The sequence below is a fragment of the Acomys minous genome, assembly GCF_964271855.1.
Source record: "Acomys minous genome assembly, chromosome: 6".
Lineage (NCBI taxonomy): Eukaryota > Metazoa > Chordata > Mammalia > Rodentia > Muridae > Acomys > Acomys minous.
This window is the reverse complement of record NC_140487.1, coordinates 7,919,589-7,933,703: the sequence shown is the minus strand read 5'-3', so window position 1 is coordinate 7,933,703 and position 14,115 is coordinate 7,919,589.

Here is a 14,115-nt window from a genome sequence, read left to right as displayed (position 1 = left end):
TCAATTGTTATTCTCTCACCTGTATTTCCTGTTCCCCCCTCCCTCCCTCTTTCATCCTATTCCCCTCCTCTAGGTCTGTGACAGAAGAGGACTCCATCTCCCACTATAGGATCACAGCCTATCAGGTCTCTTCCTGGTAGCCTGCTTTCCCTTCTTCTGAGTGTCACCAGGTCTCCACACCAAGGGGAAGTGGTCAAATAGGAGGCATCAGAGTTCATGTCCAAGTCAGTTCCTGGTCTCCATACAATTGTAGAGAATGTGGTGTCCATTTGGCTAGATCTGGATAGGGGCTCTAGGTTTAGTGTATGCATTGTCTTTGGTTGGTACAGTAGTTTAAGTAGACCCTTCCTGGGTCCAGATCTTCTAGTCTTGATGGTCTTCTTGTAGGGTTCCAGGACCCACTGGGTCCTTCCATCTCCCCATTTTCCCACACCTCTCTCACCTGGAGTCCAAATAAGAAATCCCAGTATCTATCCCAATCTCCAGCTAAGTGAAGACTTTTAGAGGACATTTCTGTTGTGCTAATGTCCACATATAAGTGAGTATATGCCATGTGTGTCTTTCTGGGTCTGGGTCAACTCACTCAGGATGATTATCTCTAGTTCCATCCATTTGCCTGCAAATTTCAGGATTTGCTTGTTTTTAGTAGCCAAGTAGTATTCCATAGTGTAAGTGTGCCACAGTTTCTTCAACTGTTCAATTGCGGTTTGATATATTGAAAGGATTTATGGTTTCACTATTTAAATGTAATTATAAAATAGTTGTTAAAGGGTAATTTAATTTTACAAGTAAAAATAAAAGAACAACGCCCTCCCAAAGTAAAAGGAGTTTTATATTCTTGAAAATCTAAAGAATGCTTCAATGACTAAAACAAATAAAAATAATAATATTTTTATTATATTGATTTGAAGATTTTATACTAATAAATTATACTTTAGTGTCACACTTATAAATGGATATTAACACAACATAGATGTCCTTTGAGAGACTCCACCAAGTGGAGGGTCACGACAGATGCTGGGATTTGCTGCTGGGCGCTGGGCAGAGCGCTGACAGTGGTATGGAATAATGGGTGGATGGAAGGACCCAGATGGTTCAGGACCCCACAAAGACGCCATCACCTTGAGTGGATCTGAACCTAGGTGGGCCTGCACAAACTATTGTTCTAACCATGGACAACGAACCTATCTCCATACAATGCAATGGACAGCTCATTCTTCACGGTTGTGGGGGGAGCAGAGACTGCCTCTGGCATGAACTCTGGTGCCCACCCCCAATTTGATCACTTCTCCTTGGTGGAGAGGCAGGGCTTGCACAGAGAGGAAGGGGAAGTTGGCTATATGGATGAGACCTGTTAGTCTGTGGCCATATTGTGGATGGGGAGATCCTCTTCTGTCAAAGGATTAGGGGAGGGGAATAAGGCAGAATAGGGAAAGAGGGTGAGATACAAGGGAATAACAATGAGGATATAATCTGAATAAATTATAATAAATTGAAATTAAGTATATACATAGTTTTCTGTTTATATCTCTTAGAAAGATGAAAGCAAGACTAAAATGTTTTTTGGACAGTCAAAAACAATTAAGACTACTCCTCTGGTTAAGCAAAGCTATTCTGTACTAAAGAAAATATTGTAATATTAATGTGCTTTCCTTCTACATTTACTTTTACACACTATGTAAAGAGAGGCGCATTTCACATGTAATATTGAAATGCCTGAGAATAAACTAACAAAGAGATTAAATCTGAAAACACTGTTGCTGTACTGTACATCCTGGTGGAAGCAAACAGGTTAGGAAAAGACTTAATTTTCACCGTATTCACAGCAGCACTCCAAGCTTTAGCTTTTCTATGTTTTATTTTGCTACTCATTGCGTCTTTGAATTCATCACATACTCTGGTCATGTAGCTGAGCCATAATAACATGGCTCCTATCTTTCTGATGGGTAATTTTCAGTTCTGATGGGAACTGTTTTTCCCTTTTGTATGTCAGTTTGGACTTCACTAACTGAGAATCTGTACTGCTTTAGTATATTATAAAGAAATATAAACATGAAATCATTAAGCAACATACATAAGGATTGGATATTGACTGTGCACACTGACTTGTGGATATTGTAACTGAAGATGTCCTTACAGGGGCACTAGAAACCACCAGATGGTGACCTTAAGAAGGCTTGGTCTCTTATGGAGCCTATGCTTTCCCAAACCAAGACAATATCTTGTGTCCCATTCTCATGAACCCTAAATTATATGAAGGGCTATAGTTAACACATGATGGGGGAGTACACTTTGCTAACAAAGCTATATCCATCTCAATAAATTGGTGCCAAACAGATCTTATGATTACTTTATAAATGCTACTAGACTGTTGAAATGGAGTCAAATTGGCAGCAGGTTTGAGACGAAACAACTAGGGCCCCTTTGTTACAATGGCCCCTGGTGGCCATGTTTCTAAGAAATTAAATACCCCTGAAGCTGCAGTTAACTTCTTCATGCTAATGGAAAACTATGACATCTGGACACTTTATCATTATCCAATTATACTCACCTATGAAAGATTTATGTCTTCAAAAGTTCTGTGCTTCATGACTATATTGGTTAGATTGTCATATTGTTATATATTGTGGAAATATCAACATCATGGAAAGAAATATGCTAAAACTGATATTGATTCTGCCTCAATGTGGAAAAATAAAAGTTTACCCCAGAAAATGTACTCCTGTCTCATAAAGATTCAAAAACATCTGTCAAAAAAAATATGTCCTTACTATCTAACTGATATCCAGGAAAAAAAAAAAAGAACAAAGAAACCAAAATCCAAGAACAGACACAAAGATTTCCTTAGTGAGCAAATTAATGAGGTACTATGGACTGTCTCTACATTATTTTCTGAGACCAAAATAAATATCAGATAAAGTTTGTATTATGTGAGTCTTCTTTAATGGCATAGTCAACATATATCATGAGCCCAGATCTTCAGCTTTTGTATCTTCATAAACGAAAGTCTTATCTCTAAGTCCTCTTCAAAAATATTAGTTTCTCTATTTCACTATACCAAAGGCATTTTAAAAATATCATATGAAAATATTACCATAGAATTTTCCTTAAATATACAGATTTATATAAAAGAGTTTAATGGAGTTACTTGATAACAGAGTAATAATGTCCAAACTAGATGTCAGATACTATCATATAAAAAGTACAGTATTAGAAATTGGTTACTTTTTTGGGCATTGTTGGCCAATGAGGTTCCAGGGAAACTCCCCACCAGACATTACAGGCCCTTTCAATTGCTCCTGTTCTTCCAGAAATTGATGACAAGACCTTACTGCTGAAAAGACCTCTTATTTGACTACAAAATATGGAAAAAATCAAGTCAGAACTGATTTGGGATCTTCATCCATACTAGCTAACTTTCATAGTGATGGAAAGTGGTGTGTAAGCTATTGTGTTGAAAAAATACTAATTATGCAGCTGTGAATCCTGCAAGGTGCAATAATGAAAACCTGCTAAGTTATAGCCATTCTGCAATGGTGACGTGAAAGTTATGGGAATAGCTCACTGGTTTTGCTTGGATTTAGGGTCAATGCATTAGGTGAAACCCTTATCTGATGGTGTTAATCAGGCAAAAACTGGTGGCTAAATAAAAAAATAGCACCTACAGAAGCACTACTACTATTATTCTGCTAAATAGATGTAGCCTTCATAATTGTGTGAGCCAATTTCTTGTTATACAGATAAATCTACCATAGAATCCGTTACTCTAAAATTATGATACTTTGAAAAAGTAAACTCAAAATAAATATTGAGAAACATCTTTTAATACCTGAGACATAAATGGTTTTTTTTGGTTTCTATTGTACTAATAAATATACAATTAATATGACTATGATATAATATGTTCAGAAATGAGCTAGAATAGTTTAAGGGAATAATAGATAATTACCCTTTGTTGTGTTGCCATTTCTAGTATGATAAAGTACTACTTATTGGTTCTAGATATGAATATAGAAAATTTTTTTCAAAAAATATTTTAGGACTTCAGTTACTATAGAAAAATAGCAATGAAATATGTAAGTCACTGTTTCTAAGTATTAATATAAAAGGAAAAATGTTGACAAGCAATTATTGGATCTGACTATATGAATATAAATCTTAAATGGCAAAGAACTATTTTATAAAGTTTTTAAGTGATATACTTAAATAATTTGGATAAATGTATTTAGTACTCTATCACTAAACAATACAAAATAAAAATCTTAAAATAAATTGATATAGAAAAGGAAATTAAATGTGAATGAAATTTGCCATCATATCCCAATATACCAGTAGTCACATTAACATAATATAACAATAAAATATAATTACTATAATATTTACCTTTCAAATGTTGTCAATTTGTGTATTTTATATTACCAGTATAACTTCTTCATTATTCAAATTAATTCCCTATTATTAGAACTCTACAATAGAATTTTCTTTAAAATAATTTTTCATGTCAGTTAAGAGAATAAACATTTATAGAAATTCTAATTTTAGATCATTCCACATCTAGAGAAAGAATAAACTGTTAAATACACAAGCTTCCCATATTTGTTGTGGGAAAGTAACAAGGGCTGGAGCATCATCTGGGGTCATGTACAGCTGACAACACAAAAATGGATGTGAAATTTTCTACAGTGGCTAAGTCTAAAGGCAGCCAGATCACTCAGCAGATACAGCACTTTCCACATAAACCTGATAATTTTAGTTTGATGCACACAACCCATATCAATGTGGATGTAGAGAAATGGTTACATAAAGTTGTCCTCTGACATTTGTTCATGTGCCATGGTATGTGCACCAATACACACAACAGTAACAAGTAAATAATAAGCAAATAAAGATTAATAAATCCCCAAGTCTAAGAATTTTACTTGATTTCCCAAAGTTATGGTCATGCAGGAGTTTGTTGGTTTTTTTTTTTTCAGTTTTGTTTTAGGCTTATATAAAAATAACTTCTGCATTCCTCAAATTAATTTTCTGTGATTTAAAAATATATCTCAGGTAAGGTAACCTACAAGCATGATATTGTGTGTAAAAATGTGTTGGATATGTGGCTTCTTAGAGCATGGTTTGCATACTTTTAAAAGTATATTTGCAGATAAAAGATAAAGAGGATGGATACAAAGAGTATTCGGATATACTGATTGTATTGGGTCACATTTCTTTTAAAGAGTTAAAAATATTTTTCTCATTTCCTAATATGGCTATGAATTCCCAGGAAACTTAGATAAAGGTTTGAACACAAAGTAAGCAATGTGTATCTTTTTCATAGTTGAAAAGACGCAGATGGCATTGCAACTTTTACTAAACCGTTAAGAAAATTGAACAAAAAAGCATATTTCTTTCTTGCTTCTAACGGACATATATCCAGTCAATGGTAGCTAACATTTACTTTTCCTGATAATGTCTGTATTAAATCACGGGTTTTTTGTGCATATTTCACTTTAACACAAAAATACTAATCTTACTATTTTGTATAATACATATAAATTATGAAAACTAAAACTCAGGATAAAAAAAAACTTGACTCGGTCCGTATAGTAATGTGAGCTAAATCCAAGGTTTAAATAAATGAATAAATGGTCCCCAAACTTTCTCCTTTCAGCATCTGCCATATTAATATTGAAAGTTGAAGCACTTCTTCAATTAAAAAGGAGGCAATAAAGAGAACTACTGTGATGGGAAAGTTGCTAGTGAATTGACTGTGTAAAATGTTTAAAGAAAAACCAACGTACCACTCCTACCTTAAATTGTTGTCAGAATAATGAAGTAAATGTAACTTTAGGTCGGTAGGCTAATGTATTATTCAGTGTTCTCTAGAGTAACAGATCATGTCGAATAAATCATCTCTCTCTCATATATGTGTATGTGTGAATGAATAATAGCTGGTCCATGAATCCAGTAGCCGTTCCGTCCATGAGGCTGGACGTCCCAACTGGTCTTCAGTACACCAGAATCCCGGGGAAGTCTGCTGTAAGGCCAGTGACATCGTGGATATCAGTGAGCGAAAGCAAGCAGACAGGAAACAGAAGCCTCCTTCTATCATGCCTTTATACAGGGCTCCAGCAGAAGGCACATCCCAGGTTAGAGGTGGGTTTGCCCTCTCTCAAAAGACTTGGATAAAGGGTGTGTATTCCTACCTTAAAATCAAATTCTGAACTGTGTCTTCTCACTTCAAATTAAGAAAAAAAAATCACTCACAGGTGTGCCCCACCATTTTTTAAATCCCAGGTATAGTCAATGACAACCAAGAATAGCCATCACAATTCAATAATAAAATATTTCTGTGGTTTGGGATTGTGAATAGTCCAGATATACTCAAATTAGAAACTCTTTGTTTTTTATGTGGGATGAAGATGACGGATGCCTTTTGATTTGCAACTTTGCCTTTCTTTTATAACTATATAGTAACTACAATAATAATGGGGCACATATATTAACATTACTCTGAGTAAACACCATCGCAGAGTTCCAACTACTGGGAAAAATACAAAATAAAATTAGTTCTTTTTCATAAAATAGACTTTCGCTTTCTAGTATGACACAGATACCTGGATAGTTAGGAATTTCTTCCGAAATATTTGCCTGGAAGAAACCACCACTGTGCTGTGTAAGTGCCCATTTCTTTCGGTCCTGTGAAATCAGTAGTATCTGCTGTGTAAGCATCATAGAGGACATAGGTAACAACTGCATATGACAGGTTAAGAATGTTGGAATTTACAATAGTCATTGAGTAGCTACATAATAAATGCTAAAATATTTTTCTTTATGAGAGGCTAAGAATGTTGAAATAATTATTAGTCATTGAGTATTCATACAATGCTAATGCTAATAATATTTCACATTTACAATGAACATTTAGCAAGATCACTTTTTGGAGATTACATCCAATAAATGTAGAACACTAAGTATGCTTCTTAGTAGCATACTAATACTGGACAAAAAACCAGAAGACACAGAAAGAACTGGAAAATTATACTTGGTAAAGATAAATATAATTACCATCTGCACCTGCTCAAGAGTATTATCTCCTGAACCCATATAAGAGTATTCTTGGCACAAAAGAAAGGTACCACTGTAAGAAAAATCACAATTGTGTTTTAATTCAGAAATATGTTTGCTTTTATTCGCCTCTAAGTCAGTACATAGCCAAGAACAATTTTAAACATCTGATCCTCTTGCCTCTACCTCTTAAGTGCTGAGATTACAGATGTGCTCCACCAACTGCACTGTATGTTCGATTTGGAATGAAACACAGAGCTTCATGCAATAGCTATAAATATACAACCAGTCTAAATCCCAGACTTGAATTTACAGTTTTTAGAGATGATCTTTTTATCTTTGAGCCCTGAAGCTGACCTCTTACTTTCTTTGTTAGTTGTAAAGAACAAATAAATTAATGATATTTTATAATTAAAGTCAATATATGTTGAATATATAAATAGACTATAGATGGAAAAGTAGAGAGATGAATGGATAACACATTTAATAATGACTGACAGATAGGTAAAAACACTTGGTCCTCTTGGCCAAGCAATTACCACTTGTGATACTGATACAGCATCATCTAACCCATAAAACATTTCATCAGAAGCAATTGAGCTGAACCTACACAAGTCTTCATAATAAACAAATACCAATGATGACTATGAGTCATCGTTAAATTTTACTACATAGTGTAAATGACATTTTCCTACTGATAACACAAAATAATACCAAGATCAATTATCTTATGACATATGAACCATTACCAAGTTGCAATTAAAAAATGATTGATGTAATACAGATAATTTTCTTTAGTTGCTGCAAAACTTTCTTGATAATCAAAAGACCAGACTGGTTTTTTTATTTTAGTTCTAAAAAAGAGCATTTTTTCACTCTTACGAGGCTAATTCTGTGAATTCAAGGCCACAACGATAAATTACTTGTTTGTAATATTCACTCATAAAATCATGTTCACATTTTTAAAAATATGCTTAATATACTGTTCACAACAATTAAATTTTAGTGTATAAATAATGTAAATATGTTACACAAAAATTACAATGTACTATTTTCTAATTATTCCACTAGGTCTATATCGCTGATAAATCATGATTTTGCCAATATTATTGATTTTTTCTTCAGTAATATTTTTAGCATTATAGCAAGTATAAGCATATAATTTCCATCTAACCATTGGGAAAGTTTTAAGAAAAGAAGAGAAAGTTTACAGAACTTTATTTAGGTGTTTTTTAAAAAATGGGTTTATTTTTTCACTAAACATCCCAATTGTGGCCCCGTCCTCCTCTTCCCACCTTCCCTCTCTCTTTCTCTTATCTCCCCTTTCCAACACCTCAGAAAAGGAGAGCCTCCAGTACCAACCTGCTGCTCTAGCACATCAGCTCACATGGAGACTGGGTGCTACCTCTTCCACAGTGTCTGCAAAGGGAGCTCCACCAGAGGTAACTGGTAGAATATCAGGCAGGAGAGTCCATGTCAGCGATAAGTCATGCTCCCCTTACTAGTGGACCTACATGAAGACCAAGCTGCCCATCAGGTACATCTGTGTAGGGGACCTAAGTCGAGTCCATGCGTGACTCTTGAGTGGTGCTTCAGTCTCTGCAAAACCACCTAGGGGCCCAAGCTAGTTACCTGTGTTGGTTTACCTGTGGAGCTCTTGTCTGATCTGGGACCCTCTATCCTTTCCATACTCTTCCATGAGGCTCTCTTTTCTGTTCTCCACCTAATGTGTGGCTGTGAGTCTCAGCATCTGTTTTATGAACCCCTGCTCAGTAGAACCTCTCAGAGCATAACTGTGCTAGGCTCTAGTCTGAAAGCATAGCAGAGTCCCATTACTAGTGTCAAGGGCTGGCTCTTTTTTATGGGGTTTGTCTCAGGTTGAGCCAGGCAATCATTACATTTCCTCAATATCTGCTCTATTTTTATCTCAAGATATCTTGCAGTAAGAGTAAATTTTGGCTCAAAGTTTTTGTTGGTAGATTGGTGCTCCCCTCGTTCCACTCAGAGTCTTGTCTGGTTAGAGGGTGGCATCTTCAATTTCCATGACCACTGCTACTAAAAGTCTCAGCCGAAGTCAACCCCCATCCTCCCAGGAGCCTACTCTGTCATAGGTCTCCACCTTTTGCCTTCCACTTAACATGATCTTTTCAATGGCGTCAACATGGTCTTTTCCATGGAATTCCTCATGCATGGCTTTTCACAGTATTCTGAAACACAAATCCTTTATTCCTATGATTCCTCAAGTTCTTTAGTATGAATTTGCTAAAAAAATTAGTATTTTTATTGGATAGTTTATGCAATCACTGACATTAATAAACATAATTGCTGAAAATATTAATTTACTTAGTACAAAATAGTTACAAGAGATGAACAAGTTTTGTTTTAGCAATGAAAAATTGGTATATTCATTATAAGTTATGATAATAATATAAAAATTACCATGTACGAGTTTTTAAAATGGTAAACAGTAAATCTAATAAACATTAATGATATAAACATGACCATCAATTTTTCCATAACAATTTCCAGATTATGACACAGAAAAATGGAATCTCAGTACCAATTTTCCTATTTTCTGACTATTTCAAAACCATATATCTCCAACCTGGTCAAAGACTTAATATAAAACTCTAACAGTGTTTAGAATGTATCAGATTTCAGCCAAATTAGAAGATCCTGAGATAAAACCAGAAGAAGAAGATTTCACAAGCTCAACTGGACAGTTTACTAGGTAAACCAGATTTAAAATTATTCGATGGAAAAATAACAAACTAAAAGCCTTTGAAGTGAATTATCAAAATGTTTTTCTTTTCTTAAAAATCAATAGGATTAAGAAAAATATATGTTCATGGCTAATAATCAAGAAAATGTACATTTTTATTATTTTATTATTACTTACATCCCAATCATAGCCCCTTCACTTGTCTCCTCTCAGTCCCACTCAAAAGATGAAGTAATAGAAACTTACTTTCTCTGAAAAGGCTTCTAGCCACCATTTCAAAAACTATGTTAAAATATTTATTTAAATATTATAAAATATAATATAATATATAAACTATTTTAATAAGTAATCTTACCAGATAATGAAAGTTGCAAAGAATAAAATAATTTCGTGACATATTAAGCATTAAAACTCTATGAAAAGGTACTGAGGAGATGGCTCAGCAATTAAGATTGCTTCCTGGTTTTGTAAAGAACCAGGGATCACTGGCCCATCTGGGACTCAGAGGGTGAATAAACAAAAGTGAGTTGAGCATGGACCACAACCTACATAGGAAGCCATCTGGAGAAGGATGGGCGAACACTCAAGCAGCTCTTTGTTCTTGGATCTCTTTCTGCCCTCTCCTTTTTTAACCTTGCCCATCTGGGTTACAGACAGTGAATCATCAGAGGTAAGTCAGGTGTGGGACACAACCTACATTGACCACCAGACAAAGGAGGCTTGAGGGGCACCCAAGCAGCTTTCTTCTTGGAACTCTCTCAGCCTGCTTCTCTCCTGCCTGACCCAACTGGGACAGAGACAGGAAACCCAGCAGAGATGGTCAGGGCTCAGGCTCCAACCCCCATTGTCTACCGTCCTGAGGAAACCTTTGGGGAGCCCTAGCAAACAGACTTTGGCTTGGAGCCCTCTTCACCTTCCCCCAATCTGTATGGCACACGTGGTAGACAGAGAGTGACCCCATAGGAGGAATATCCAGGCCTGCTAAAACCAGAGAAATCCAGATTGCTAGAGGCTAGCTCAAGAACACAAGCAACAAAACTCAGATCCATAGGATACCACCAGAAACTAGTGGTCTTAACATAGCAAGCCCTAGAGATATGAACACATACAAATTGTAAGAAGAAGATTTAAATCTAGGGTGATGAAAATGAAGGACAAAAATAATCCCTCAGAGAAACAGAGGAAAATACATTCAACCAGATGAAGGAATTGAATAAATCCTATAAAGAATTACAGGAAAATACAATCAAATGGGTGAAATAAATTAATAAAATTATACAAGACCTAAAAAGGGAACTAGAGCAACAAATAAAACACAACCAGAAGCAATCCTGGAGTTGCAAAACCTAGGGAAGAGAACAGGAACTGCATTCATAAGAACACTAAAAGAATACAAGAGATGGAAGAGAGCAGCTCAAGTGTAGAAGATATGGTTGAAGTTATCAATGCATTAGTCAAAGAAAATGTTAAGACTAAAAAGTCCCTAACACAAATCACTCAAGAAATCTGGGACACTATAAAAAGATCAAGCCTAAGAGTAATAATAATAATAGAAGAGGAAGATTCTAAGCTTCACAGCCCAGGAAACATCTTGAACATAATCATAGAATAAAACTTCCCAAACCTAAAGAAAGAAATGCTCATAAACATACACAAAGCCAACAGAACTCCAAATGGATTAGACCAGAAAAGACAATCCTCCCACCACATAATAGTCAAAACACTAAATGTACAAAACAAAACCCAAAAAAGCATTAAAAGCTACAAGAGAGAAAGGCCAAGTCACATATAAAGGTCAATGGATCAGAATTACACTTGACTCCTCAACAGAGACTATGAAGCCAGAAAGGCCTGGACAGATGTCATACAGACACTAAGAGACCACAGATGCCAACTCAGACTACAATACATAGCAAAATTTTCAATAACCATGGATTGAAAAAACAAGATATTACATAACAAAAAGTTGAAACAGTACAGATCCACAAATCTAGCCCTTATATATGATACTGTAAGGAATACTCCAACCCAAAGATGCTAACTATACCTAAGAACACACAAGAACTAAATAACCCTACACCAGCCAAACCAAAAGAAAGAACACACACACACACACACACACACACACACACACACACACACACTCTACTACCACCAACATAAAAAGAACAACAAAATAGGAACTAACAACCACTGATCATTAATATCTCTTAATATCCTTAACTCCCCAATAAAACAACACAGGCTAACATAATATATATAAAAACAGGACAATAAACGTATATCAGCAATAATGATAGACATTACCTCAGAGTAAAGACCTAGAAAAGGTATTCCAAGCAAATGGACCAAGAAGCAAGTTGGAGTAGCCATTCAAGTATCTAATAAAGTAGACCTTGAAACAAAACTAAGCGAAAGAGATGAGAAAAAGTACACCAAGAAGATTTCTCAATCCTGAATTTTTATGACACAAATGTAGGAGCACCCACATTTGTAAAGAAACATTACTAATGCTTAAATCACATATCGAACCTCACATATTAATAGTGGGAGAATTCAACAACTGACTCTCTCCAATAGATCATTGAGACAGAAACTAAACAGAGAAACAATGAAACTAATGGACATTATGAATCAAATGGACCTATCATATATCTACAGAACATTTCACCCAAACACAATAGAGTATACATTCTTCTCAGCACCTTATGGACCATTCTCCAAAATTGACCCTATACTTGGTCACAAAGCAAACCTCAACAGATAAAGAAGATTTAAATAACTACCTGAATCTTATCAGAGAACCCTGGATTAAAGCTGAATTTCAACAACAGAAATAAGAGAAGTTCATGGAAACTGACCATCTCCCTTCTTAATGACCAATGGGTGAGGGACAAAATAAAAAGAAATTAAAGACTTCCTACAATTCAATAACAATGAAGGCACAACATATCCAGAATTATGGGACACAATGAAAGTAATGCTAAGAGAATAGTTCATGGTACTAAGTGACTTCATTATGAAATTGGAGAGTTCCAATGTTTGCAACTTAAGGACATATCTGGAAGCCTTAGGAAGAAAAAAATCAGACACACTCAAGAGGAATAGATGTCTTGGAAAGGAAAAAAAAATAGATAAATCCTTAGCCAAACTAACAAAAAGGCAGAGGGAGAGTAACAAATCAACAAAATCAGAAATGAAAAGGCAAACATAATGACAGACACCAAAGAAATCTAAAGAATCATTAGATATTACATCAAAAGCCTGTATGCCACAGAATTTGAATATCTAAATTAAATGGGCAATTTTCTTGATAGATTCCACTTACCAAAGTTGAAAAAGATCAGGTAAACAAATTAAAGAATCCTATATTTTCTGTGGAAATAGAGGCAGTCTTCAATAGACTTCCAAGCATTAAAAACCCAGGACATAATTGATCAAGCAAAGAATTCTTCCAGACCTTCAAAGAAGAGCTAATACAAATTCTCGTCAAATTATTCCGCAAAGTAGAATTAGAGAAACATCACCAAATTCATTCTATGAGATAACAGTCACCTTGATATCTAAACCACACAGACTCAACAAAGAAAGACAATTTCAGAGCAAAAATACTCTCAAGAAGAATGCAAAAAAAAACATAAAAAATATCATTTACAATGATCAAGGTAGCCTCACTCCACACATGCATGAGTTAATCAATATATAGAAATACACCCATGTAATCTATCTTATATACAAAATGAAAGAAAAAAACACATGATGCTGAAAAAATATTTGACAAAATACATCTTTTCATTTTTAAAATCTTAGAGAGAACAGGGATACAAGGCACTTAACTAAACATACAGAATATACAGAAAGCCTATAGCCAACATTAAACTAAATTCAGAGAAACTTTGAACAATTCCACCAAAATCATGGACATAGCAACGAGGTTCACTCTCTCCATATCTCTAGATATGGAGCTAGAGCAATAAGACAACTAAAGGATATCAAAGGGATATAAATTAGAAAGGAAGAGGTCAAAGTATCACCATTCACAGATGATATGGTAGTATACATAAGTGATCCCCAAAATTCTACCAACACCTATAGCTAATAAAAACCTTCAGCCAAGTGGCTGGATACAAAATGTACTAAAAAAAATCAGTTGCCTTCCTTTATACAAATGACAAACAGGCTGAGAAAGAAATTAGGGAAATTAAACCCTTCACAATAGCTACAAATGACATTAAAGTATCTTTGGGTAACTCTAACCAAGCAAGTGAAAGACTTTTTGAAAAAACTTCAACTCCCTGAAGAAAGAAATTGAAGAAAATACTAGAAAATGGAAAGATCCCCCA